General features: G+C 34.0%; 1 protein-coding gene across 1 annotated transcript in view; it reads right to left on the bottom strand.

Annotated features, from left to right (window-relative positions):
* The window catches only part of LOC142975274 (ATP-binding cassette sub-family G member 1-like), a 44,908-nt gene extending 31,276 nt beyond the window's left edge, over positions 1–13,632 (bottom strand). Inside the window, exon 1 of the mRNA XM_076118015.1 lies at positions 13,384–13,632. The gene's annotated coding sequence lies outside the window, so the exon portion shown is untranslated. The remainder of the gene's footprint in view (positions 1–13,383) is intronic.
* Positions 13,633–27,546: the final 13,914 nt, after the last annotated feature.

Below are 27,546 nucleotides of genomic sequence, written 5' to 3'. Positions count from 1 at the left end.
ACTCAATGCGCGTTTCTCTTGAGTAAACTTAGACATGTCTTTTTTATCTAAGTTTCTCAGAGGATGCAAATTTGGTAAATATATTTTCTGATTTCTATTGGATCCCTTGCCATACAGAAGTCAAGGCACTGGGGGCGTCGTGAAGGCAATTTTTCATAATAGGTAAACCATTACAATAGAAAACGTATTTGAGTATGAAATTTACATAAAATTAAACAATTGCACAACCAGTTTGTCAGCTTTGACGAGGTCAATGACAAAAGTATTTGGGCTCTAGTACTTTATTTAGAAATTCTTGTTAGAAGTAAGTGTTTTAAGAAATATATTACATTATACTAATCTTCAAGAGATATAATCATATTTATCCTTTTAACCTGTCAAGTCAAAACGAAACGTCCTTTTAACCTAAAATTTTAAATTGAAGGTTAAAATGTTATCAAACACTAACGTTTAAATTATTTCTTAGGTACCTGAGATATTAAAAATATCTTGTTGAAATCTGACAGTATATTCATTAAAGGTTTTTATCAATAGGAAAGCACAAAAGCAGGCATCTTCTCTTACAATCGAAACACTACATATTACTTACGTTCTACGTATATTAATATATAATTTTACTTACACTGCTACGCCTGCTTGAGCTTCCTGGTAACCATATAACGTAATATCATAACATATTCCGGAAACTGTTACGTCTTCTAGTCCTACTATGACATAATAGAACTCTACGTAAAGCACTGGTTTTAAAGTAAAACCTGTTAAAGTAGCTTTAGGTATCGTGGGATAAAAGTTAAGCATACCCTTTATGTGATAAATAATATTATTATAATTATCCTTACGATAATTATCACGTCCGGAACTCAACGCTACGCTCCAAAACGTGCATAGCCGATGTAGGGAAGAAAACCGCTAGGCTAAAGTGGGATTGGGCCGGGCATGTTCACCGAATGCACACCGAAAGATGGGCTAACATTGCCACGAAGTGGACGCCACAAGATGGTCGGCGCCGAAGAGGAAGGCCTAAACGGAGATGGCGGGATGACCTGGATGCGTTCCTGCATGGATGGCCAGACGCAACAATCGACCGAGGGGACTGGAAACTCAGGGGAGAGGCCTTTGCTCAGCAGTGGGACATAGAAACAGGCTAAATAAAAAAAAAAAAATTATCCTTAAAAATACCTACATCTCCAACGTGGTATAAAAAATATTGTAAATTATGCATGTTTTATTACTGTTGTATAATATTGTTAATGTTATTAAGACATTCGATACCAAAGTACTATATTTATGTCTTCATTTGTATTTTTTAATCATTCAGTATTAAGCTATCCCGTATTTTAGTATTAAAAATCAATTCATTTTTTGTCTTCTTATACTTTTATAAGATATTTTTTCTTATACTTAGGATACATCAAAATATCATAACACATCGATACAGTTTGTTATTAACGACCGTATGAAGAATGAACAGAGTACCTAAATTCTAGGTTAAGGTTCATAAGTTTATCAAGGGAAACTTGTTTTGCGATATGGCTGTAATTAAGAACTAATTACTGTTTGTTCTATAATCTAGTTTAATAGTATTAAATTGATCGTAACAATCGTAACCTCCAGCTGAAATTATATTAATCGCTGAATTAACTAAATTGTCTCAACAATTATGTACTAATATAACTCTACAGTCTTTCTGTCACTCTATTACAATACTCTTTTAAAAACTTCATGACACTTTTTTTGAGTATTCGATAAACATCAAATAAATAATAAATTCTCACCATATCATAGTAACAAGCATGCATTATTCAAACGGCTTTGACATTTGAACGCTTGCGACTGTCCTAAAATAGTTCGATCATTTTGTTCGTCACTATGCTAAATTTGAAATAATTTGATGTACTCTCTCGTCCCTCCTCACAAAAAGATTACATGTCTGAAATTAGGCCATTGATCGCCTTCTAAGTGTTGATTAAAAACTACGTTGCTGGGAACTCCGAAATATTTGAGTTTTGCTTATTTTTATTTATAGTTAAAAAAAGTTATTTTTAGATAAGTTAAATGCATACAAAAACATCATGTAAAAACAAATAGTACTATAATGTTTATCTCACGGCCACGTCGAAATAGGTCATTAGTTCAATGATCAAAGAAACTGATTTGCATTTATTGATACTAATTTATTATTTGATAAAAACGGGAATGAAAATCAGTGTTAAACTATAACTAGTATATACTGAAGGATACCTGCATGTTAGTTTTTAATAAAATCGAATATGTTGCCATTTTTTTCATGATATTCACACAGATTTTTATGTCTTAGCCGATATCTGTGTGAATATCATGAAAATGTGCAGGACTTTGTTTAATGTGTCCAACTGTCGTCCAAGTGTACGCACAATGCACAGGAACACTGAGAGTCCGGTCGGTCGGAGAGGTCGGTCCATCCGACCAACCGACCCGACCTGTGAGGGGTCAGGCACAGCATCGACGACTTTACGTGCTCTCCGAGACACGGTGGTCAACTTCCTAAATCCGGGCAATCTGTGAGTAATTCTTAACAGAAAATTTCCAGAAAATAGTTTTCAGCCCAACCTAAGATTTCTTGCGCCGCAGTCGTATAGTACACTACTAACCGCGCTACAGAGGCAGTCAAAACTCAAATTCACACTGTTAACTAGTTCAGTAACAGTGAAAAAACAGTGGACGTAATACAGGTCATGAAGAACCTCCTTTTTTGCAATCAGATAAAAATGAATAATTGCATTGAGATGAAAGTATGCATGTACATATTAAGTACCGTAAGATCGAAATAAATGGATATGTATATTGCTCTTTTTGCAGACAGGAATAATTATGTCTAGTCTGCAACTAACTGTTCAGCTATAGCATTCTGAAATAAAAACTACACCGTACAATGGACATTTAAGAATTTGAATCATACTCATCAGTTAAAAAGATATCTATATTTTTACGGATTATACGTGGTATGTCTTAAAATTATTAAATACTCGTTGGCTATTATTACCGTTGTTCTCACGGATAAAATAACTTGAACAGTATTTATGAAAATTATAAGACATGTTTCATAATAATTTTAATAAAGATGTGACTTGTACAAAAATGCATATAAATATTAAAAATCATTGTTATAAATATTATTGATGAACATAAATGCTTTTACCGATTAATTATCGATGTATAATATTATTTCGTATATTCCTATACGTTGATTAATAAATCATTTCGTTTTATTTCCATTTATCTAGACAATTATTACATTTACAAGAGCTAGACAAGCAGAGTTTAATTATTTTGTATTGATTCTTAGGCAATAATAATAAACTGCGGTAAAGCGATACTTGAACTTCAACCTAAAGAGGATAAATATCTAGACAGCTTATGACGTCAAAGGACCTAAATAATTGAATACTGTACACTATACCTACTTCGTTAGTTACTATAGTATCTACTCAACATATAGAAGACACGTTTGCCAATATCTTTCATGTCTTTAATACACTGATTTTATTTTCTGTTAAGTCTCTGTTTTCCGGCTTTAGGAACATAATGTATAGATGAGCTAAATGATTTTAAACTGCTTTAACTTACTTAAGTAGTGTTTATTACAGGAATCATTTATTTCAGCTGTCGTGACTCGTGCATTGTTCTACTTCCGTCAACTTTTAAACAATAACTTGTAAATTATTTTTCTTTTTAAACATTGTAGCAAGCGACTTTACTGTTAACCAACCTTTGTTATTTCTCTATTTATACCTAGGCACACATCATTATTTTTAAATGCTGTTAAAAGGTTAATTAGGTGCGTTTTTTGACCTCCAACTTGATCTAAGTATCAAAGTACCTACATACATTATGCAGTAAAATATAATGTTATTTTGTATAGAAGGTTATCTACTTCATTTGCATGTATGGGAAATGAAAAAAGCCGTTTCACATCCTGATTTAAGCATGTCGAATTAATCAATTGCCAAAGTTTTTAATCGTGTGTATTTTTTAGTTTGGTAACCGTCGTGCCTCGTAGTACTGGCTTTAAAAACGTTAATGTTGTATAATAGTATAATAATAGACCGTTTCAAGGCATATATTTTGCCAAAAAATTAACTTTGTCGACAATTACATAGTATCGTCGTTGTTCAACAAAAAATGGCACGTGCAAAATATGATTATCTCCTAGTGTAACGTGACTAGCTGGCTTTATATTAAGTACTAAAATAGATAACAGATTTTCATAAATGATAAAATATAATTAGTAATTAATTATTTGCTTACTTTATCCTTAAAATAAATTAGATATGCATTCTGGCATTGAATGTTTTAAAATAGAATGCGCAAAGGCTAATTATATTCTAATAATACCTGTGCGTATCATTCCAATGTTAAGAAAATTAAAAATACGTTGAAAGTTTCTAAAGATGCTATGAAACTTTTGTAATGTTGGGAACATTGGCCAATTCGAATATTTCGTAACGAGATTTCTTATAAAAAAAAGAAATAGTTCTTTTATAATCTTGCTGTATTTATTTTACAAACACATACATGAGACAATCCTTGAAACCTTCAGATCGAATGCAATTGTGGTAAGAAAGACGAAATTTCGCCGATGATTTTAGCTTTGACTGAAACTATAGCCCCCTTTACAATAACCTTAAACACGGTAAATACCCGCTCATTACCTTACCTAGATTAGGCAGAACGTTTAAAACACACGTCCTTTATATAATTATCGGCTTTTAACATGAACAACGGTGTTACGTCACACATTAGCTTTGACATTATGCATGCATGTACTTAGTACATGAGTCTGAGTGTTTGTTCAATGTTAAGTAACGCGGGACTTGCGCCGTATGCGTGACTGGCCGAATGCACCGATCCCTGAATTATGACCGTAAAGATCCTACACGTATAAGTTAATTTATTACGTTCCATACAAGGTTTTCTCACTACGACCATGTAAGAAATAAGCCGATATTAGTTAAGAGTGTGTAAGTATCAACTTGTATCTTATGCGTTTGTATTTCTCCTTGCCTGATACAGCTACATTCTTCATGTTAAAACTATTTCCTTCCTTTATTCCAAAGGAAAAGGAATCTACCTCAAAGATTAATGATTTGTTTTGTTTTAAACAGGATATTTTACCGACAAAGCTATTTTTACACTTTGCAAACTGAAATGCAAATTTACTATTTATGCCACTGAAACTTAAGTGAAATCAGTTTGATATGCTCAAATATTTTTTATATTTAGTTAATTTTGTAAATAATATGAAATCGACTCTGGGCCGGAAATCATTAAGTTTTTAGTTACGAGAATTTTCCTTCTGATAATCATAAAAGTATACTTAGTCATGTGCGATAGATGATGTACTGAAAGATAATTTTCACGTGCTATTGCGTCAATTAATTCTCCAGATTTAGATCTCATAGTCATTCTAAATGATTGACTTAATTTTCATTAAAAGTGTAAATAATTCCTGAAACAGATTAAACCTAATGGGTAGGTTACCTGTCATCTTAATTGGTATCACAGTTGCTACATAGATTGTAAAGTGTTAAATAAATTACACTCATTTTAAAATAATTATTTCAACCCTGAGTTCAAAAAGTTCGCAACGTGTTGTTAGTTTACTGTAATAGTTGCAGTAATGATTATTTCAACCTGCTATACATAATCACTTTGCTTTACCTACCACTTTTAGCATGATAATTGCGACTAAAGTCTATAAAAATGTAACATTGTAACAAAATCGAAGATCTTCGATTCCAATGGAACACTGGTGTAGTTAACACAGTGTAGTTGATCGACGACGAATGAATATACATATATTCTATTCTACCATGTTTTGAGAAAAAAAAAGACCCAAAATTAGTAGTGTATGGACATTATAATCGTTTATAGTCCGTAAGCCAGTGACAGATTTTCGCGACCAATTTTCTCTCAGTCGATAATTCGTAAAATGCCTCAGAGAGTCGCATTATGACGCGTTGTAAACGTCAGCTGCGGCTCCGAGGGTGGGTTGAGCAGTGGCAGCCGCCCAAACACGTAAAAAAAACAAATTTTTTTAGTCATTTCCTCCCGATTAAAAACTTGATCAAATTAAAGTTAAACCAATATTTCGAAGAAATAAAATCGTCAGCTGGTTATACAGTGGTGGATTATACGTCAGCTGGTCACGCAAAGATGTAAAAAAAAAAAAAGTTTAGTGATTTCCTCTCAAACGAAAATTTATCAGATGATAGTTTATGTATTGTTTTTAATAAATAAATTAGTCAGCTGGCTGTATGTAGGTGGAATGCTTGTCAGCTGATGACCTTAAGGTGTAACGTAGGAGCAAAGTAAATGTATCAGCTGACGTGTTTTTCCCCAACATACTGCCAGCTGATTGTTTTTATTACTTACAGGATCATGTCAACAATTAGTACAACTATTTTTTTTCGGGAGGAAATGACGTACTTAAAGTTATTCAACATTATAGTCCGTAAGCCAGGCGCTAATTTTCGTCAGTTATTTCCTCTCAGTCGATAATTCGTAAAATGCCAGAGAGTCGCATTATGACGCGTTGTAAACGTCAGCTGCGGCTCCGAGTGTGGATTGAGCCGTGGCAGCCGCCCACGCACGTAATAAAAAAAAATATTTTTAGTCATTTCTTCCCGATAAAAAACTTGATCAATTTAAAGTTAAACCAATATTTCGAAGAAATAAAATCGTCAGCTGGTTATACAGTGGTGGATTATACGATAATAAATAAATAAGTCAGCTGGCTGTATGTAGGTGGAATGTTTGTCAGCTGATGACCTTAAGGTGTAACGTAGGAGCAAATTAAATGTATCAGCTGACGTGTTTTCCCCCAACATACTGCCAGCTGATTATTTTTATTACTTACAGGATCATGTCAACAATTAGTACAACTATTTTTTTCGGGAGGAAATGACGTACATAAAGTTACTAAGTAGTTAAGTAAGTTAGTAAGTACATAAAGTATATTTAATGTGCAAACTAAAATGTAAGATTTTCTGGCAATGTTTCGATTGAATATTAAGTTATTAAGCTGCGTTTAGACGTGTATAGTATATTGTATCTGATATTGTTTTTATTTTCTCTCTCACGTAAGTAAGTGATACTTATCTTAGTCTTACTCATGGCATAAACGGAAACTTTAAGTAAATAACACAATCAAACAAATAAGCATTAACAAAAAAAAATTTCTAAGATCGTCAGATCATAAAATAAAATTTTATTTCGGTAATTCATATTTTTCGTTCTCGCTTTAGCCCATGTTACTCGCATGCAGTGTGGCCAGATCGTGGGATATTTTTCCCTCCACTTTGCCGTTTTAAGTGTACTTAGATGAGAGTGTGTCAAAAAGTGAGGTAAAAATATCCCACAATGTGGCCACACTTCTCTCGTGTCTTTTAGATTTATTGTCTGTCCCCAAATATCCCTCCATCGCCCCTTACGGTGGTAACTCGTATAGTATTCTAGTTGTACCAGTTCGAGCATATCTATCCCCACCCAAGGCTAGGTATAGTTTTGGGTTTTGAAGTATTTTACGTGCTAGTAAATAAAAGAGAGGAAAGTGAGATGAGCAGAAGCTAAAATGAAAATGATTCAATTACCAAACATAATTAAATAACTTTTTGTATTAAATCTTAAGCATTATTAATTTAAATATTGAAAAATTATAAATTAATTGATTAGCTCAGCAAAGTATTTATTTATTTCTATTCTTAAAAATCGTAGTTCCCATAACAAAAAATATTTAATCGAAACATTGCCAGAAAATCTTACATTTTAGTTTGCACATTAAATATAATGGTGAATAACTTTAAGTACGTCATTACCTCCCGAAAAAAAATAGTTGTACTAATTGTTGACATGATCCTGTAAGTAATAAAAATAATCAGCTGGCAGTATGTTGGGGGAAAACACGTCAGCTGATACATTTAATTTGCTCCTACGTTACACCTTAAGGTCATCAGCTGACAAACATTCCACCTACATACAGCCAGCTGACTTATTTATTTATTATCGTATAATCCACCACTGTATAACCAGCTGACGATTTTATTTCTTCGAAATATTGGTTTAACTTTAAATTGATCAAGTTTTTTATCGGGAAGAAATGACTAAAAATATTTTTTTTTATTACGTGCGTGGGCGGCTGCCACGGCTCAATCCACACTCGGAGCCGCAGCTGACGTTTACAACGCGTCATAATGCGACTCTCTGGCGTTTTACGAATTATCGACTGAGAGGAAATAACTGACGAAAATTAGCGCCTGGCTTACGGACTATAATGTTGAATAACTTTAAGTACGTCATTTCCTCCCGAAAAAAAATAGTTGTACTAATTGTTGACATGATCCTGTAAGTAATAAAAACAATCAGCTGGCAGTATGTTGGGGGAAAACACGTCAGCTGATACATTTACTTTGCTCCTACGTTACACCTTAAGGTCATCAGCTGACAAGCATTCCACCTACATACAGCCAGCTGACTAATTTATTTATTAAAAACAATACATAAACTATCATCTGATAAATTTTCGTTTGAGAGGAAATCACTAAACTTTTTTTTTTTTTTTACTACTTTGCGTGACCAGCTGACGTATAATCCACCACTGTATAACCAGCTGACGATTTTATTTCTTCGAAATATTGGTTTAACTTTAATTTGATCAAGTTTTTAATCGGGAGGAAATGACTAAAAAAAATTTTTTTTTTTTACGTGTTTGGGCGGCTGCCACTGCTCAACCCACCCTCGGAGCCGCAGCTGACGTTTACAACGCGTCATAATGCGACTCTCTGAGGCATTTTACGAATTATCGACTGAGAGGAAATGACTGACGAAAATTAGCGCCTGGCTTACGGACTATTACGGAAAGCAGAAAGCTACAATTTAAGGTTTTTTCTGAGTATATGGTCTAAACAGCGAGCGTAGTACTTAACATACCTATAGAGTTTAAGTTACCATCCTTTAAAGTTTAAAGTGTTATGTGTCAGGTAAAATAATTGGTATTTATCAATTAAAATTAATCGATTTATTTTACGGGAATGATCTAAGAGGTCAAAAGAGTAAAATAGCAATAAAATAATGAGTAATCACTACGAATGGAAGTGGAACTATGAGACATACTTAGTCATAAATAACTGTAGCTCAGAATTAAGGCAAAAGTTTGAACCTTTTCGACCTTTTACATAGATGACACATACTTATTTATTTTCGTTGTAATAAATGAGAGTAATAAACTAGGCTATGTACGTCTGTAATTATTATCAGAACGACGTCTATAGAATTGAGTGGGTTTTTTACCTTTCAAACGATTAGAATTATTCATATTTTGTCATGAGTTTGACTTTTAACCCTAAAGAAGTTAAGTGAAGAGTACATAGGTTTTTATGTGACTGTCATAGTTGTTTTCGTATTGTGATACATTACTCAAAATTCTGTACCTACAAATAAGAATAATAAAAAAATTGTCGTGTGACGCACTTAGATTCAACAACAACAATTAATTAACAACAACAATTGTTATATGGTTCATACTAAGTACGAGTGTAAACTTTGTTTCCGTTGCCCGTTGAAAGGCCACAAATAAGAATCAAAATCAGAAGAAACAAAAAATCCTTTTATAACTTTCATTACTTATTTGGGATCGGAAACAGTAAAATTAGAGTAATCTGATGATGAATAATCAGCGATAAAAATATTGTTATTCTACCATTAATTAACAGTCAGATAACATTCTACTGACTTTATGTATTTGAAGTATATAAAATGGAAAATAATGATAGTCAAAAAGGTGGCAAGAAGTGTTTATGTTTTAAATCTATTAGTTTAAAAATGTGGTTGGCCTCAGTAGGTCGCTCGGCCATCGTGATTCATTTCATTGCGCCATTTATATTGTAATGTCTTATCTACTAATATATGTCACACTTGATAGTAAACTACTATTTGTATTTACAAAAACTATGTTTAATTTATATATTTGATTATATTTGTGTGAATAAGATGTAATGTTCGAGAGCTTTGTGAAAGTAGAGCATCGTAAGATAAGTAATAATAAGAACGTTAAACTAGTGACCTAAACAGGTCGATGTTTATAGGTACCTATAGTTATTTGTGTCAACCAGTTGTGCTATATTTACGTAATAGCAGAAACAAGCTGTTCTTTATAGATAAATATATTAATGAGTTAAATCCTAAAATGATGATGATAGCGATGATAAAAGAAATATATTTTAAATGTCACGTCTAAAAATTATATCTCTTTGATTTTCCTACAGTAACTACGTTATTTATTTGAAATGTCAAAGTACCACTACCATTAATCCTAGAAGTAGGCACATTAAATATTGTTCTTATACATAATGTTATTTTTTCGAAGGTAATAATATGTTTTATTATCTATTTGGCAGTATCTTCAAGGACTTGCTAATCTTTATATTAAAATTTGATTTATATACCGAGAATATTAGTCTAGGTTAGAATTTATAATAAGGCAGAAGACATTATTACATTGCGCACGAGGAATTCCCATGATTTTGAATATAATTTTGGATATTCATTGCAAAACTTGATTGCGATATGAATCTTATACTTCTCATAGCCATGCATTTAAAGGTTTTTCTAATTATTCCTAGAATATAAGAGACATTTAAGGAAAAAATGGCAAATATTACAATAGCTAATAAGTTTTCGTAAGTACATAATAAGTAAACTAAGCAAGGTCAGTTTTTATGGCCTAACGAAAATGTTATTAACTTTAAATAACAAAAGTTATAATAATATTCCTTATTAACTTAATAAATGTGACAGTGTTTTTCTATGTTTGTCATTATTTTACATGATAGTTGTGATTCCGGCCAAAGAAAAAAAACGGGTGGTTACAATCGTCGGATTAGGCTAAAGACGTAAGTTAATTATACAGATAAAGATTTAATCTAAACAACAAAAGCTTGAGAAATTTGTGAGCTAGACGTACAATATACGCCTAGGTATACCAAACATAACAGGCATCTGTCATCACAAGTTGAACGCAAGCGTCGTTGTGCAACTCTCCGCTCATTGCACATGCTCGTTATTACCAACATAATATTGTTATAGGCTTCAATTCTAGGCACAACCTTTGCATGTTTGCACTTAAATATTTTGTCATTATCCTGTACTGACTAATGACTGTCGAAACCATTACTGCGTAGAAGTCGGATGTAATATTCGTAATAGGTAACCGATATTAGGTATAAGGTCAACCTTTGAGTTGGTTTATTTCAAAACGGATGTGATGTGTTATAAAAATAAATGATATAGAAACAAATTTATGTATTTGTTCAGGTATTGTTATAATTATTTTGTAATTATAATGACATTCTGTCAGGAAAATCATAGTTGTTCATAAGATTAGTTTTATATTAAACCGCATTTTTGCAATAATGTAGCTATTAACTTTATTGTGGCCTTTGGCTTTATAACAGCTTAACAACAAATAGGCATAATTTAATTAAGTTTTGATTTATTGTGACCTAGTGTAATCAATCATTATGAGGACATGTTATTTTCCGCGTTAATTTATTTTTATTCATAGATAGCTTCTAATAGGCTTTAAATAATTGGGGCAATAAACACTTTAAGGTCAATAGTCGGATTTTTAGCCAGTATCCGGAATTTGTACAAACATATTAATGGCATTAATCATACTAAGATAAATCAAGTCATCTGCTTGGTGAAATAAAAAGAATGGGGGAAAACAATGTAATACGTAAAATGAGATACTTTACATCCTTGAAAGTTTTTAAAACATAATGTTCTTTTTCAGACATGTGAGAACGCTAGATATTCTCTCTGCATCGACAATTATCATTATTATTCCTATGATAGATATGAATACACCAACATGCCGATACCGACAATCCACCTAATATAAAAATCAGCACAGGCTTTTAAAGCACGATACTTCTAAAATTATACTATCACCCCTGTCATATCAACAGGAATGAAAGCAAAATCACTGATGCTTAACATTTTTTGTTATAACAACCAGTTGTTTGTGCAGAACATTGATAAGCAACGTAACATACTAGACTGGACACGTAAGTTCACACATCGTTACTTTCATATAACATAACACTCATAATGATAGTTATCAATCAAAGATGACATATTATAATAGGAATCGACGATGACCTATATCCGGTATTTAGTTTTTTAACTGACTGAGAAGAAACTGTTATGATATAAGACATCAACCAATTTTGTATTTTCTTAACATTATGAATTATAGAGACAGCAATAAAATGGTACACGCACAGTTAGACGATTAAAGAAATTGAGAAAAAATGCTAGGGAAAAACTGTACATATATTTTTATTGATGGTCATCTCTAAAACACATTTTGAGGACGCATAATAATAATACTAGTTTAAGCCTAAATATAATCCATAATCTTATTTCATAAACAGATAACGACTTGTCATAATTAAGGCTGAGTTTTTGCATAATGTTGTAAAGCAGTCCGACCATGTTATATATGCCTACTTATTATTTTAACGAGCCATACATAAAAAAAATTGATAGATTACTAATATTAGCATACTAAAATGTGAATTGATTAGTTTTATGCCAAAGGACCTGCTTTACGACTGCCGGAGTTTTTTGATATTGAAAACATTACGGTAACATTGAAAATAGATACTCGTATATGTCCGACTACCCTAAAAAACGATTTATAATTTACATAAAAAAAATGTAGTCATAAAGTAGTTTTTGTTCGTAACAGTAATAAAGTATCGTTTAAATTATCTTACGAACTTTTAGTACTCTGCAAAATATCGCGTAGTTATTAATTTACTCGAGCAATTTAAAAATAATTTCAAAGACTATTTTATTTCAGTACTTGCAACCAAACCCCTGCTGAACTAGCTAGTATTAATTTGTGATGATGAATACCACTTGTGGGTATAAAACTGTTTATTGTGTCCACTAAAAACAAAACCCTTTGCAAGCCGGCTCATCCACATGAGTTTATGTAGTTCACGAACGATCGATCGTTATTATTGTCCAAGGCAAAAATAGTGAACACGCGTGCCTATGGTTAATTCACACGTAATCGCAGTATGCACTATGGAAATAACACTAAATAAAGAAAATACCAAACATTTTTGGTTGTTGCTAAAATATTATGTCAATCATGCAATTTATATCCTAATTTTTAATTTTCTTAGGCTTACATTTTAAAATGTTGTATGGCCTGTGACCTTTTTATTGAAAAAAATATATTTCCCAATTTATACAATTGCAATCACAATGTAAACATAACGTACCGATGAGTAAATAAAAAATACGATACCGTGTATCCAATCGTAAACATACCTTTAACTTTCAATCGTTTGAGATAATCGAAGCGGTAGATTTGGAACAATCAAATTACACTACAGTTCAGATAAAGGAAAACAAACTAGAACTTAAAAACGTATCACTTTAAATAACTGAAAAAAGTTTTGCTTTTTCGTGAATTTTTGTTTGATGTTTTCAACTCGCGTATTTAGATCGAGCAGGCGTTGGCATTGCGCGTGCGTCGATTGGCCGCAAGCAACAGTAGTGAACTAAGGATTAGCTAGCCTGCAACGGCCGAGTTTGCAGCCGTTTCATGTATACGTATAGGCCTGTTTTGTTGATGTATTTGTACAGAAGAGTTAAACGTACATACAAGGAATTTTGCGAACAGCAATTTTAATATGTTAATAATTAACTACGGGATTAATGCATTTGACAATTTCTTCAGTGTCTTTAGTAGCTCTGACATTGACGGGCATTACGTAAAAAAATATATTCGAAAAACGTTGAACTCGCTCTTTAAAGAATTCGATGTCAGTTAAGTATTAATGAATCTTTATTTTGAATATACTTATGTTCGTCTAGACATAAAATATGCATACTTAATACTACAATATTATTTATATTGGTAGACATACACCTCAATTTTCTACGTGTTTACCTTGATGTGTGAATGATCGTCGAAAGCAGCAATATAAATAAACATTTGGTTGTAAATGTGAAGTTTTGAGTGAACTATCAAACTATTTTGTATGTATATCCAGTTGGTCCATCCATAATAATAAATATATTTATTAAAAGTGGAATATGTAAATGCGGTATTTTCATTTTACATAAATAGGGACTGACATTTACTTTCGTAGGTATTTTAATTTAGTGAGCGGGTGGTGTTAAAGGTATTAACTAATAATCAAAACTCGATGGAATTGTTTTCTATATTAAACTAAATTTAGGTATATTATTTTAACATTAAACAGAGTATTTATTTAACATTAAGTAGAATAATTTATGAGAGCATAGAGGGTAGAAGAAACCTAACTTTTATTATTTTCGATCGTCGCATGACGAAATTATTATGAATATGTTTTTCGTAAGACTTCGAGATCTTTTAATAATTAATTATCAACTTTAGCCTTAGTTATTTAAAGTAATTACTTAATTTTCTGTCGCACTCGAAAAAAATACTGCTGCCCCTAAACCTATAAATATCAATATAATTGCGAAACCCAAACCAATATCGCAACGCAACTAGTTTTAATGCCTAAATGAACCTAGTCTAGACAACTTGAACCAGCGATTAAGATCTAGCACAGACTTGGGATTGTCTAAATTATTTAGCCACTTTTTGGGTTTGAAACTATGTAAAAATCTGGTAAAAGCGTGTTGTTGTTGTCAAATAATAGAAAACATTCAAATTACTTTGTTTTTCTATCCTGTGATGATATTTCAAACGGCGTTCGCAGTACCGTTTAATCTGAAAACCCTGTGTTTCAATTTAAAATTAAATGTCAAGGCAACTCCAACAGTCGCCGAATATATTCAACCTTTCAAAACCCTATATTCTGAAGCATGCATATAATTTTATCGAAAAAACATTTGACAGTGATTGAAATGTATAATTCCAACGAATCCTACCTGATATTGTTCAAGTATGTATTAAAGAGATTTTGGAAATAGTAAGTTGTTAAGCGACTCTTGTAGCTATAAACGTAACATTATTTTATGATGATTTAATGCATATTAGGTAAAAATTACCTAAAGTTATGTAATCCTCGACCATCATTAAACCGTATCACTATTAGATATTTTATTATCATATTAACTTGTTTGTTTGTCTATTCAAATCTTATCTATAAATAAATTTGCCTGTAGGAAGTTTTTCCACGCGAATTACCAAATATCAGATTTAACTATGGAAAACATTGATTAGTTATCATTTGTAAATAACCAAGATAAATACCATAGGAATGGACTTTAAAAAACAAGTGCGATTATTATTATCATTTAGAGCTATCATGTATTTTTTTTTTCGTGTGTATACATATTCTGTTACAAAGTCCCAACCCGCACTTGGCCAGCGTGATAGACTCAAGGCCTAATCCCTCCCCCGTTTGAGAGGAACCCTTGCTGCCAGTCGTCAGCAGTGGATCAGTTAAAAAAAGACTAAAGGACTATGGACTAAAGATCAGGTAAAAAAAAAATCGGTACATATCATATAAGATGTTTTGTTTAATTGTTATTCTACTGAGTCTGATAATGATAATCTTTTCAGTTACTCTACTAACGAGAAAGAAATAAAACTAATTATGTATGAATGTACAAGTAAGGTCAATAACACGTTGCGTAAAAAATGTACTTGATTTGTGATTGAGCAACAAGATTTTATGCCTAGTGTACCTGGTTGAATGAATCTGTGTGTAATTGACATTTTGATGTCTTTAAATTGAAAATCTCTTATTAAAGAGCTACAAACCCCTAACACTGCACTGCACTTGGCCAGCTTAGGTGATTCAAGGTTATAAGTCCCTGCGTCTAGCTAGCAGAATACCCATACCATTACCATTAAAAAAAAAGCGCACCTTAGTCGATGAGTAACAAAACTTGCAATAATAATTTTTATCCAATATTTTATTATGATTCTTTTGACCTTCAGTTACAAATCAATTTATGCAATTTCATTTCATTACTACATTTTTGACTTAGGTATATTATGTTTTTTTTTATTTTTGATTTTTTTTTATCTTTTTCAGAAATTGAGATAAAAAACCAAAAATCAAAGTCCAAGTCTAAGTTAACCCGATCCGTTGCAATAAAATAATCAGGAATATCTTCCACAAAAAATGCCAATAACATAGAGAGGTTAGAACGTAAGATTATGACGTATTTTAACTTACTTATTTTAAACTGTTCTATGTTTTTTATTTAGACACTAAAGATGATTGCGGGATTTAGTTTTGAGGAGCCCTTAACTAGGGTAACTCAGGTCAGGTTTTTATCTTAGTTTTTTTTTATTTCTAAGCTATGACTCAAGATTGTATTTTATCACTTAAGCAGTATTCTCTACTTTACTGGTAGAGCATAATCTGCTATGAGTTGTGACGCAAATTGGTTAACAATAAGGACGGTAAGTGCTCCGAAACAGGAACACATCACTTAGACATCATTAAGCTCAGACATATCACCGAAATGTCTGTGTATGGCAATAAACAAAACTCAATACGATATTACTTGCTTCTACAATGTTTTTAAAACTGTTATATCTACATATATATTCATACTAATATTATAAAGCTGAAGAGTTTGTTTGTTTGTTTTTTTGAACGCGTTAATCTCAGGAGCTACTGGTCCGATTTGAAAAAAATATTTCAGTGTTAGATAGTCTATTTATCGAAGAAGGCTATAGGCTATAACATCACGCTACGGCTATTAGGAGTAGCAACAAAATATGTTACAAAAACGGGGAAAATTGTCCCATTCTCTCTTCGGTGACGCAAGCGAAGTTGCGCGGGTCAGCTAGTACGGTATATTTGATAAATAAACAATTATACATTATGTACGGTAACGGTATCGCCATATAGTTTAATGATCTGGAAATTAAGACTAATGGCCTTTTCGAAAAATAAACTGTAAGGAGATAACTTTTTACAATTAGTGGTTTTGATAGTGGCTGATTATTATCTAGATTTTTTTAATGACTGCATGTGTGGTGCATTGTGAGTGAAGTCGTAATTGTGTCTTAGAAATAGATGCGTATATTAAAAATTTGCTCGGTAACATTTATGCTTGGTGACTAATTTTATTTTTGTCTTTGATGCAGTACTTAGTGTTTATTTTGATGAGTGTATTTATCATTATTTAATTATTGAATTAACTTTTACGTTGGACACAAATGAATATTTACGATAGAGTACATTGACTGACTATATTACTAACAAAATATAGGTAAATGTACCGTCAGCTACAAAAGTCGGTTAACAACGTCATATTTTTTTACATTATTTATTGCGAAATTTTAATAAGTACCTGAATAAAATCAGATAGAATTAAACATTTCAATCAATGTCAATTGTTTTTCGACGGAATTATATGTATACTTTAGAGTATAAGGTTTTAAAAGAATGAATTGAATATCGTCAAGGGCTTTCGTTGCAAACTCTGCTACACCTATTTAAAAAAAATACATTAACAATGACGCAAATATGACTGGTCAACTAAGGTCAATGTAACAGTACATTAAAGTGCGCTTTATCCAACATCCTTCAACAATGACTGATAGATGTCAGTTAGTTTATTGATCCCTAAATAAATTGAAATAATTAAACTTGCTAAATAAATAGCTATGATAAAATAATAACTAGCTATGATAAAATAATATGATTGTAATAATCAGTTACTTTATAACTAATTTTAAGAAAAGGGAGAGATTTCCAATCATCTGTATTTTATTTTTTATATTTGTCGTCTCATTTTTTATTTCGTCTCATAACTTTTTTTTTTGATGGTCCGATTTTTATGGGTCTTATGATTTTTCTTTGATTTATAGCTTTTTGTTTGACAGCTGGTTTGCAATGCTGACACAACTAAATTCGATTAAAATATGACGAGTAGTTTTTGATTAATTCTTAAAAATACGCAACTTTGTCTACGTTGATGATATGACATGATTTAGTGGTGTTTTTAAGTTGACTAATTTCTAGGCTCTGGCCCTGACAAAACTAAGCATCAAAGTTGTTTTTTAAGAATTATTTAACTAACAACTTAGATGCGGAAATTATCGTAGATCTACAACAATACGGAATTAGAATCAAATACTGCATAAAACCAACGACCGACATTGACACTTGCAAGCAGCATTATTTAACGAAATCTATACTATTTACATCAAAAGTCTTTCAAGGAAATACATTATAAACGACAAAAAAATTGAAAAACAAACGAAGATATTGAGAACGAGTAAAGTGTTTATAAAGGCCTTGAAATTCGAATGTCAATTAGAACAAGTTTATGAAAACACAGCTGTAATTTAGGAAGTGTTTACAGTAAAACAACTTTCCGTAATATCCGTCCTTGAATGGGATGTTTGTAAACAAAATCAGGTTCTATGCACGGTTTTTTACAGCCCTGTACATATCCTACCATAGTTATATGGTGTTGACATAAAAATGTAGAAATATTTCACAATTTATTTTTTTAATTACATCGTGTACGTTATTCTGTTTAACTTTTTTAAATACTTTTTAAACGGATATGTGACTTTACAGAATGACACAAATTTATTAGAGACTAAAATATAAAAGTTTGCTCAAACTGAAAGTGTAGACAATTCTTTGCACTTTTCCTTAATGAGATAAAACTACTTTGCGTTTCATGTGCTTACTGCTCTGAAAAAGCTAAACTATTATAAAACTGTCCGTAAATGTAAATGTTTGCAAAAACACAGATCTACGCTGATTTGCTGTAACATCAATCCTGTAATAGCAATGTTAAAAAACTTTAAACACCGGTCTTGGTCTCAACATCAAAAAACATTAGAAATATTCAGTAATATTAATATATCTTTGACTTTAAATAAAAAACGACAGAAATCACAAGTTGGCTAAAAGCTTGAACTAAATGTACATATAACCGCCATTCTTTTTAAGACTTACTTCACTCCTTGGATTCTGGACCTTGGGGTCGAAATACATTGCGACCGATTTCATAAGCAACAAATTAATGGCAATAATTGAAAATCTTGTTATTTTTAACACAACTTGCGTCAAGCCCTACGTATTTGAAAATAAAAAACTCACATGAGGCTAAATTAAGCCTGGCGACTGGTAGAACAGGGTATAGTGACGCAAGTTTGGTTTGAATCTTGTACTTTTTTTTATATATTTTATTTGTTTTGATTCCAACACATCTGAAATGTAAAAGGGAAGCATAACCCTAAAGGCCTGACAACAATAATGCATGAGCAATGTAAAAATAATAAAAGATAATAAAAACTTATGAAAATCATTTTTTACACAAGCCGAGCCGCGCGGTTTATCTAGTATACCAGTTAAATATTTGGGTGTCAGAGTCGCATATAATAAATAGCGTAATGTAGTAAACATTATTCACGCGCGCGCTAAAACGTTACTTAATTAAGTTAAAATAACAGCGGAAACCGCCAACTTCGCATATTTGTCACCTAGGCTAGTAATAAATAAAAATATAAACACGGAAAAAATATTTTATCAGACTTTTAAAAGGAACCAGTTATTTTTTTTTTTATTTATATATAAATTGGTAATAGACTCACAAAAAATACGATGTAACGTATGTAAAAAACATTTAAAATAATGATTAATCAGGTATGTAAGTTCTGAGTTAAAATTATTCTGTGGTCTAAAGTTAATTGTCACTTAAAAAAAGATATTGGATACAACACCAAATTTGAAAAACCAATTTTAGAATCGTTTGTTATTAGAAATTGTTGGAAGTTATTAACTAATCGATAAAGCTTTTAGTCTGATTCGACGACTATTGTATTTATGCCTAATCTGCCGCCAGACCTTGAAAACCTAAAGTTTTGATTAATTACCTAAACCATCACAGCACATACCAAAAAAAGAATAATTGTTTTCTCATCAATCATAGAAGTTCAATCAAATATCTTATCAATATATCCGTTCATTAGTACTGAAGGTTAACGGAAAAATGGACTAACTCCTAATCTCTTATACCAAGTGCTAATAAATCTTTTCTACCACCTCCTTTTCAGGGCTAGGACAGTGAGGAAACCAAAAATGCTAATCCCATGTATTTTGTTTTCGAGCTTATATTTACATGGCAGCTGTAAAAATATTTCATCCCTCAGGGAACCGCAAGTGCAAACAAATAATCTTTCTTATTGTGTAACTTATTTACTGGAACGATATTTCTCTGAAAGCAGTGGAATTACATACGTGAACATTCAAACTGACGATGAAGATCTTTTAAGAGCAATCCACTCTTCAAACAGTGTTTCATTAGTAACCAGGCAACCATTTACAAAATCAAATTTTCATCATGAAGGCTATTTGGTAATATCAGAAGACACAACTGATTTCATTACATTATTTCCACGCCTCGCAATGGAGGCGACATGGAACCCATCAGCAAGGTTCATGGTAATAGTCAGATCAATGCAAGCGGACGATCTTAAACAGATTTTTGATGCACTACTGAAACTGCATGTAATCAATGTTCTAGTATTAAATGGGACAAATGATGTGCACCTCTACACTTACAACCCGTTCGACAACTACACATGTGGCAGGTACTATGACGATATCATCAGTTACGGAATGTGCTCAGAAGCTAGTAACAATCTATACCCGAACAAACTTGTCAATGGTTTACGTAACTGCACTTTTAGTTCCATCGTCCCCCATTTTCCGCCTCACACAATAGATCCATCCCAAATCATCAATAATGAAGACCTACCTCTCGGAGTTGAGCAAAGAATATTTCAATTAATAGCTGAAATTGAACAATTTAACGTTCGATTTGACTATCTTAAAAACGATACAACATTTAGTATTATTTCCCCTGATATGCAAGCTATAGGACCGCTGAGAAGATTACAGATAAATGTGACGGATGCATGTATAGGCACCATAATGATGGTACCTACGAGAGCTGAAGCATTTACGTATCTTAATGGGTATTTAGACTTCGTGGATGAACTTAATTTTATTGTGCAGAAAGCACCTCCAATCCCTGTTTGGAAACATTTTTATGTAGAATTCAGGCCAGTAGTATGGTGTTTGTTGATTGTTGTTTTTATAATATATTCCGTTCTGGTGTCAGCACTACAACGTACAAACGATAAGAATAAGATTGTACTCATCATGTTTGACTCCCTGCTTGGTCACAGCAGTAAAATTCGCTGGCAGCCAAAGGTAAAATACATTTTTGGTTTATGGGTATGGTTTTCTTTTTTAATCAATAACTACTACATATCAACTTACGTTAGTTTTACGACTCGCCCAGTAAATGAGTACCAAATTTCAACGGAGGAAGACTTAAAAGAACATAAACTGAAACCTTGTATTACTCAGAATTTACAAGCATACCTATCAACAGAAATAAATAGTTTCGAAAACAATCAAGAGTGCACGAAAAGTCAAGACAACATCAGGAGAGTATCTAAGTCAAGAAATATCTATACTCTTGTTAAGAAATCAACATTTTTGTACAACATAAAAGAGTATTTCGATGAATTCGGAGAATATTCTGTTTATCGTTTTCGAAAATCTTATGGAAAATATTTATTCGCAATTTTGTTTTACAAAGGTTTTCCTATAACCGATAACATGAGAGTTACCGCAATTCGTACAAGAGAAACCGGGATTGCGGACAAATTTTTAAATGATCATTTTACAGCTAAGTTATTAAAACTGCGTTTTCGCAACAAGGAACATAGCATGGAAATTTCTTTACCATGGCATCTTTACATCGGAGGCTGCGTATTGTCACTAATTGTGTTTATTATGGAAATTGTTGACAAGCGGAAAAGTAAGTTCGACTCTGTGCAGATTTAAAATAACAGTTATCTTCTTAACTAAATGCAAAACATACTACTAATAAGTGACAAAAGTAACAGTTTCTATCGGGTAGATGAAGATCATCGGCGTTTTTAAAATTGTCGTACAAAGAGTAAAAGTTCCATTTGAGCGTAATGTGATAGTATTAATCCTCAGTCAAATACAAAATAAATAACGTAAGTATACCATACTTATTTTAAAAATGTTCTGCTTTACTTTCAGGAAAAACGGATCAATCAATGTCTATAAGAATTCCATTTAATTTATAAAAGATTGTGATCTCTATCTATATGTATATTCAAGTTACTTTTTTCCTTACATTGCTGACATATTAATTAATCATTCGTAAATTAACCAACCACCAATATTCCGCCATATTGGTGTCGTAGAGGCATACAAATGTCTTCAGTAGTTCCCAGAAATTCGTTGAATGTAAATATAATCCAAAATGTTATCGCTGTTAATTGTACTATCAAACGTTTATTTACTTGGAAATTGTCGAAGCATAATATTATCCTATGAGGAATCAGAAACGAATCACAACTTGAATTTATGTGTTACTGAAATACTAAACAAATACTTCTCTGAAGAAAGAGGACTAACTTACTTTAATATAAATTTTAATGACGATGAACTTTTGAGAGCGATACATTCAACTTCTATTGTATCACTAGTAACAAGACAATTGGCTGTGAAGTCAGAGTTTCCTCATCAGGGATATCTGGTTGTAACAGAAAAAGTAACCGACTTTACTGAGCACTTCAAAAACCTCGCAATGGAAAAAACTTGGAATCCAACCGCAAAGTTTTTGATTATTATTAAATCTATAGAGGGAGAAGATCTTAAACAGGTATTTAATGCACTGCTGAAGCTGCACGTGATCAACGTCATAGTAGTTAACGGAACCAAAGACTTACAACTTAACACTTACAATCCGTTTGACAAATACGCATGTGGTAGATACTATGACGCTGTTATCAGCTGTGGAATCTGCCTCAAAGGCAATTTTAATTTTATTTATTTATTATTTATTTATTTAAACTTAATATACAAATTTGTATAAAGGCGGACTTAATGCCAGGGGCATTTTCTGCCAGTCTACCTTAGGGTGATGCAGAGATTATTACGAAGGTGTTTAAAAGAGGAAGGAAAGTGAGTTAAGAAAGAGTGTACAAATAAATAATAATATAAATAAGCGATATGAGTGTAAATACATAAACATAAATAATATGTACATAAACATAATAAATATTACTTATGATATATAAAGAATAAATATAGATACTATAAAATATGAGATATATACAATAATAAATAAATATAAATATACACTAAGATAATTGTGACGATTCTGCAACTTTGTTCAACAAAAGATCCCGCACTTTGTTCTTGAACGTAAGACGGTTAGTGGACATCCTGATTTCAAGAGGGAGCGCATTCCATAACAGAACTGACTGGACAGGGAAAGAAGAGTTGATAAACCCAGTAGTGTGGGATGGACAGAGAAGAGTGAGATTGCTTGAAGAGCGGAGATTACGGTTGTGGTTATCACACAAGTATTGAAAGTAGGGAGTTAGGTAGGCTGGGGGAGAAGAAGAAGTGAGGAAAGAGAAGAGTGTCGTGAGAGCGCGTAAATTACGGCGCTCACGGATTGGTAGCCACCTAAGTTGAGAGCGATAAGTAGATACATGATCATACTTGCGAAGATTGAATATAAATCGAATGCAGTTGTTAAGAAGACGGTCGAGTTTGTTGAGGAGATCTGCATTCAAGTCAAAGTAACACACGTCACCATAGTCGATGAGAGGGAAAATTAAAGTCTGTACAAGCATCGCTTTCGTCTTAGATGGCAACATGTTCTTGAGGCGATATAGAGCCCGCAATATGCTAGTGACTCTGCGACAAACATTGGCTATTTGGGTTTTCCAGCTTAAAGTTGAGTCAATGTATAGCCCTAAATCTCGCACAGCAGACGTCGTTTCAATAGTCGAGCCATTAAAAACTATAGGTGGAACGTGAACGTGACCAAGCCTGCAGATGTTACGGTGACTGCCTACCAGTATAGCCTGACATTTGGTAGGGTTAACGGCTAAGCCGAACTTCTCGGACCAGGACTTGATATGTTCGAGGTCGCCGTTCACGACATCAACCGCTGTGGATATGGAGTCCACAGTTCCTTGCGAATAAAGCTGCAAGTCATCAGCGTACAGATGATACGCTCCTTGAAGATTTTGGGTAACCAGATTAATAAAGAAAGAAAACAATAAGGGAGAAAGAATGCCGCCTTGCGGGACGCCAGAATCAAGTTCACGCCAGCTCGATGAGGATTCACCGAAGTGAACTGATTGCTGGCGTCCTTGAAGATATGAGGAAAACCATTTTATTGCACCGGAAGATATATTCAGATGAGAAAGGATAGAGAGGAGGATATCATGACTGACGGTATTGAAGGCGTTTGAGAAGTCTACCAGAGCCATCACAGTGACTTTTGTATCCTCCATCCCCGCCCTAATATCGCCAGTCACTTTAAGGAGTGCCGAAGTAGTGCTGTGGCCTGGTCTGAACCCGGATTGAAATGGACTAAGGAGGTTATTGTTGAACACAAACTGTGTTAACTGTTTGTGCACACAGGCCTCGAGCACTTTGGAAAGAAAAGGGAGAATGGAAATGGGTCGGAAGTGAGCTGGAAGCGACGGATTTGGAATTTTAGGTAAAGGGATGATGTAGGCTTTGCGCCACAGAGAAGGGAAGGAACCGACGGTAAGGGAGAAATTAATGATATGGGAAATAGCTGGGAGCAAGTGATCCAAAACAGAGACAATCATCCGACGACTGACGTCATCGGCGCCTACTGCATTCGACTTAATGGACAGGATTATCTTCTTTATATCCTCCGGCGTTACTGGAGAAAAGGAGAAGGATTCAAGATTTGGGCGGGGTAAATCTAAAATGGAACGGACAGTATTGCACTTGGATTGGTGATCGATAGGTGTAGTGGAAGTGAAATGACGATTTATATCATCCAAACCAACAGTGCAATGTAAGTCGTTACTCTGATGTCTGCCAATACCCAGGGTCCCGAGAAACCTCCAGATATCGACAGGGGAGGAGGAGGAAAGATTATTGAGAAAATGTCGGCGTTTAGCATTGCGTACCATCTGATTGCATCGGTTTCTTGCAGCTTTAAACCTAACCCAATTTTCGTCGCAGCGGTCTCGGCGAAACCTGGCAAAGGCCCTGTCCCTTCGTCTCATGGCCATACGAACGCCTTCGGACATCCAGGGAGCGGGTGGACGTTTGAGCCTAACTTTCCTAACGGGCGCGTGGACATCGAACAGCCCAACAACAGCTTTATTGAAAATACAAATCTTGTCGTCAATGTTTGAAGCTGTTGTTAGCTGCTCCCAGTTAAGATTAGCGGCATCCGCACCTAATTTGTCGACATTCATACGGCCGAAACAGCGCTTGTACAGAACCTTTGGGCGGGATTTAGGAGGCTTTAGGGTATAGGACATGAAGATTAAGTCGTGATGAGAGAAACCAGGAGCTGGGTATTGGCCAGAGGATGAGACAAGGGAGGGAGCAGACGTGAGGATTAAGTCCAGCCAGGTATCTTCACCTTCAGTGTTGTGGTGAGTGGGATGTAGGGGTAGAACGTGAAGGCTGGTGGACTCGACGATCTCAAGGAGTTTACAGGAACGAGGTGAGCGGGTAGAAAGGAGATCGGTGTTGAAATCGCCCATGATGATTTGATGTGTGTAACTAGACCCTGTAGATTCCAGCACGGACTCGATGCTGGAGAAGTAGTCAATGGAAGGGGGACAATATACAACGCCGAGAAGGACTTTGACTCCTTTGACACAAACCTCGAGAAAAATAAATTCGGCTGATGCAGAGTAATTAGGACAAGAGGAATTAAGAATTAGATAAGGGAAGTCACTCCTAAGGTAGATAGCGACGCCACCACCTCTCTTATCTATGCGGTCGTTGCGTATTAAAGAGAAACCAGAGAGAGAGTAGGAAGAAGATGGTAGGTGAGGTTTGAGCCAAGACTCTGAAATCAGGATGGCATGAACGTCAGCATCAACGAATGCTTCTTGTAGGTCAGCGTAGTGGCTCGGAATGCTTTGTGCATTAAGGTGACACACATTAAATATATTTTTATTTGAGCCTACAAAAGTTTGCCGTACAAAATCACCGAGCGTACCCTCTGTGGAACAAAAGCTGTCACTTGAAGAAGAGCTGAAATTGTCAGCTGATGCGAAAGAAGCATCATCGCTGCTATACATAATATAACAAATAAATATATATAAATATAATAATTATAACAAATAGGTATAAAAAAAAAAAAACAAAATATATAACGGTGCAAATTGCTCTCTGCACCACCCGCCAGCTAACACACACAAGTAAAAATAAAAAAAACATAACATAAAAGCAACATACTAGAAAAACTTAGAAATAAAAACGGTAAGTGAATTGAAACAAAAAATTAAAATTAAAGACATAACAAAACGCAACACCGAACGTTACTGAACGTAACTCCCAAAGTCACAATGCCGTCATCTGTCAGTTTGACAGCTGACAAGTGACAACACTGCGACCCAGTGAGTGTGAAAATAACATTTAAGACAATAAATACAATACGAGGGTGATTGCTAAATAAATAAAATAATGAACAAATTGATGGCCGCGCGTACCGGACTGTGCAGTGCCACTAAAATGCATAAACACACGCTTCAGGATACGATCAAGTACACTTACTTAGATCTTACGCGGTTTAGCAGATCCCGCCGCAGATGATCCTGTGTTCGCCGCTCCGTGCCTCGGCCGGGATGGGACTGCAGTGGCCACCTTTGGATGCAGGGCAGTTAACGACTTCAGCTCTTCCAAGGTGACGATCTTATGTCGTTGATCCATAGTTTTGACGACGATGATGCCGTCCTGAGTCCAACAGTCCTTCAACCCAAAATGCTGCCGGGCCCTCGCAAATACAGTTTGGCGGGTCCTCGTCAGGAACTCCCGGACCGATATTGACGTCCCGCGCAGTTTCGCCTTGGCTCGCCAGACAGATGACCGGACCTCTGCATCCGAGAAGCGCACTAGAATTGGTCGATGGTGCTTACCTCCGGGGGTGCCAATCCTGTGACATACCCTGATGGAAGCAGCAGTGACGGTGGTCAAGCCCAACTTGGCATGGAGAATGCTGGAGGCCATACTTTGCCGGTCTATGTTCTCAGTCTCCGGAATTCCAAGGAAGAGGAGATCCTTCCTCCGATGCCTCGTCTCTATGGAGTCCACCATCCGTGCACATTCAGCAACTTGTTGTCGGAGCAAACTGAGGACACCAAAAATGAGCTCACGGAAAGTCCGGAACTCCTCCGCCACCTTCGCCACTGTGTCCTTCGCAGCACCCGTCTGCAGTTGGGCCTCCAGTTCAGCCATCCTCTTGCTGAAGGTCTCTTCAAGCTTCGTCTGAGTTAAAAGTATTTCACTAAGCTGAGACATATTGTCTAACAACTAGTGACAGTGACTTGCAAATTTTGTGGTTTGTGTTGAGCTGGCAGGTGGTGTATAGTGACACAGTATCACTACATATAATATAAACTAATAATTGTGAGTACTTAAATGATTATATTGGATG

Source organism: Anticarsia gemmatalis, chromosome 9 (assembly GCF_050436995.1).
Source record: "Anticarsia gemmatalis isolate Benzon Research Colony breed Stoneville strain chromosome 9, ilAntGemm2 primary, whole genome shotgun sequence".
Taxonomy (NCBI): Eukaryota; Metazoa; Arthropoda; class Insecta; order Lepidoptera; family Erebidae; genus Anticarsia; species Anticarsia gemmatalis.
The sequence above is the reverse complement of the archived record's forward strand: the minus strand, read 5'-3'. Positions and strand labels throughout refer to the sequence as shown.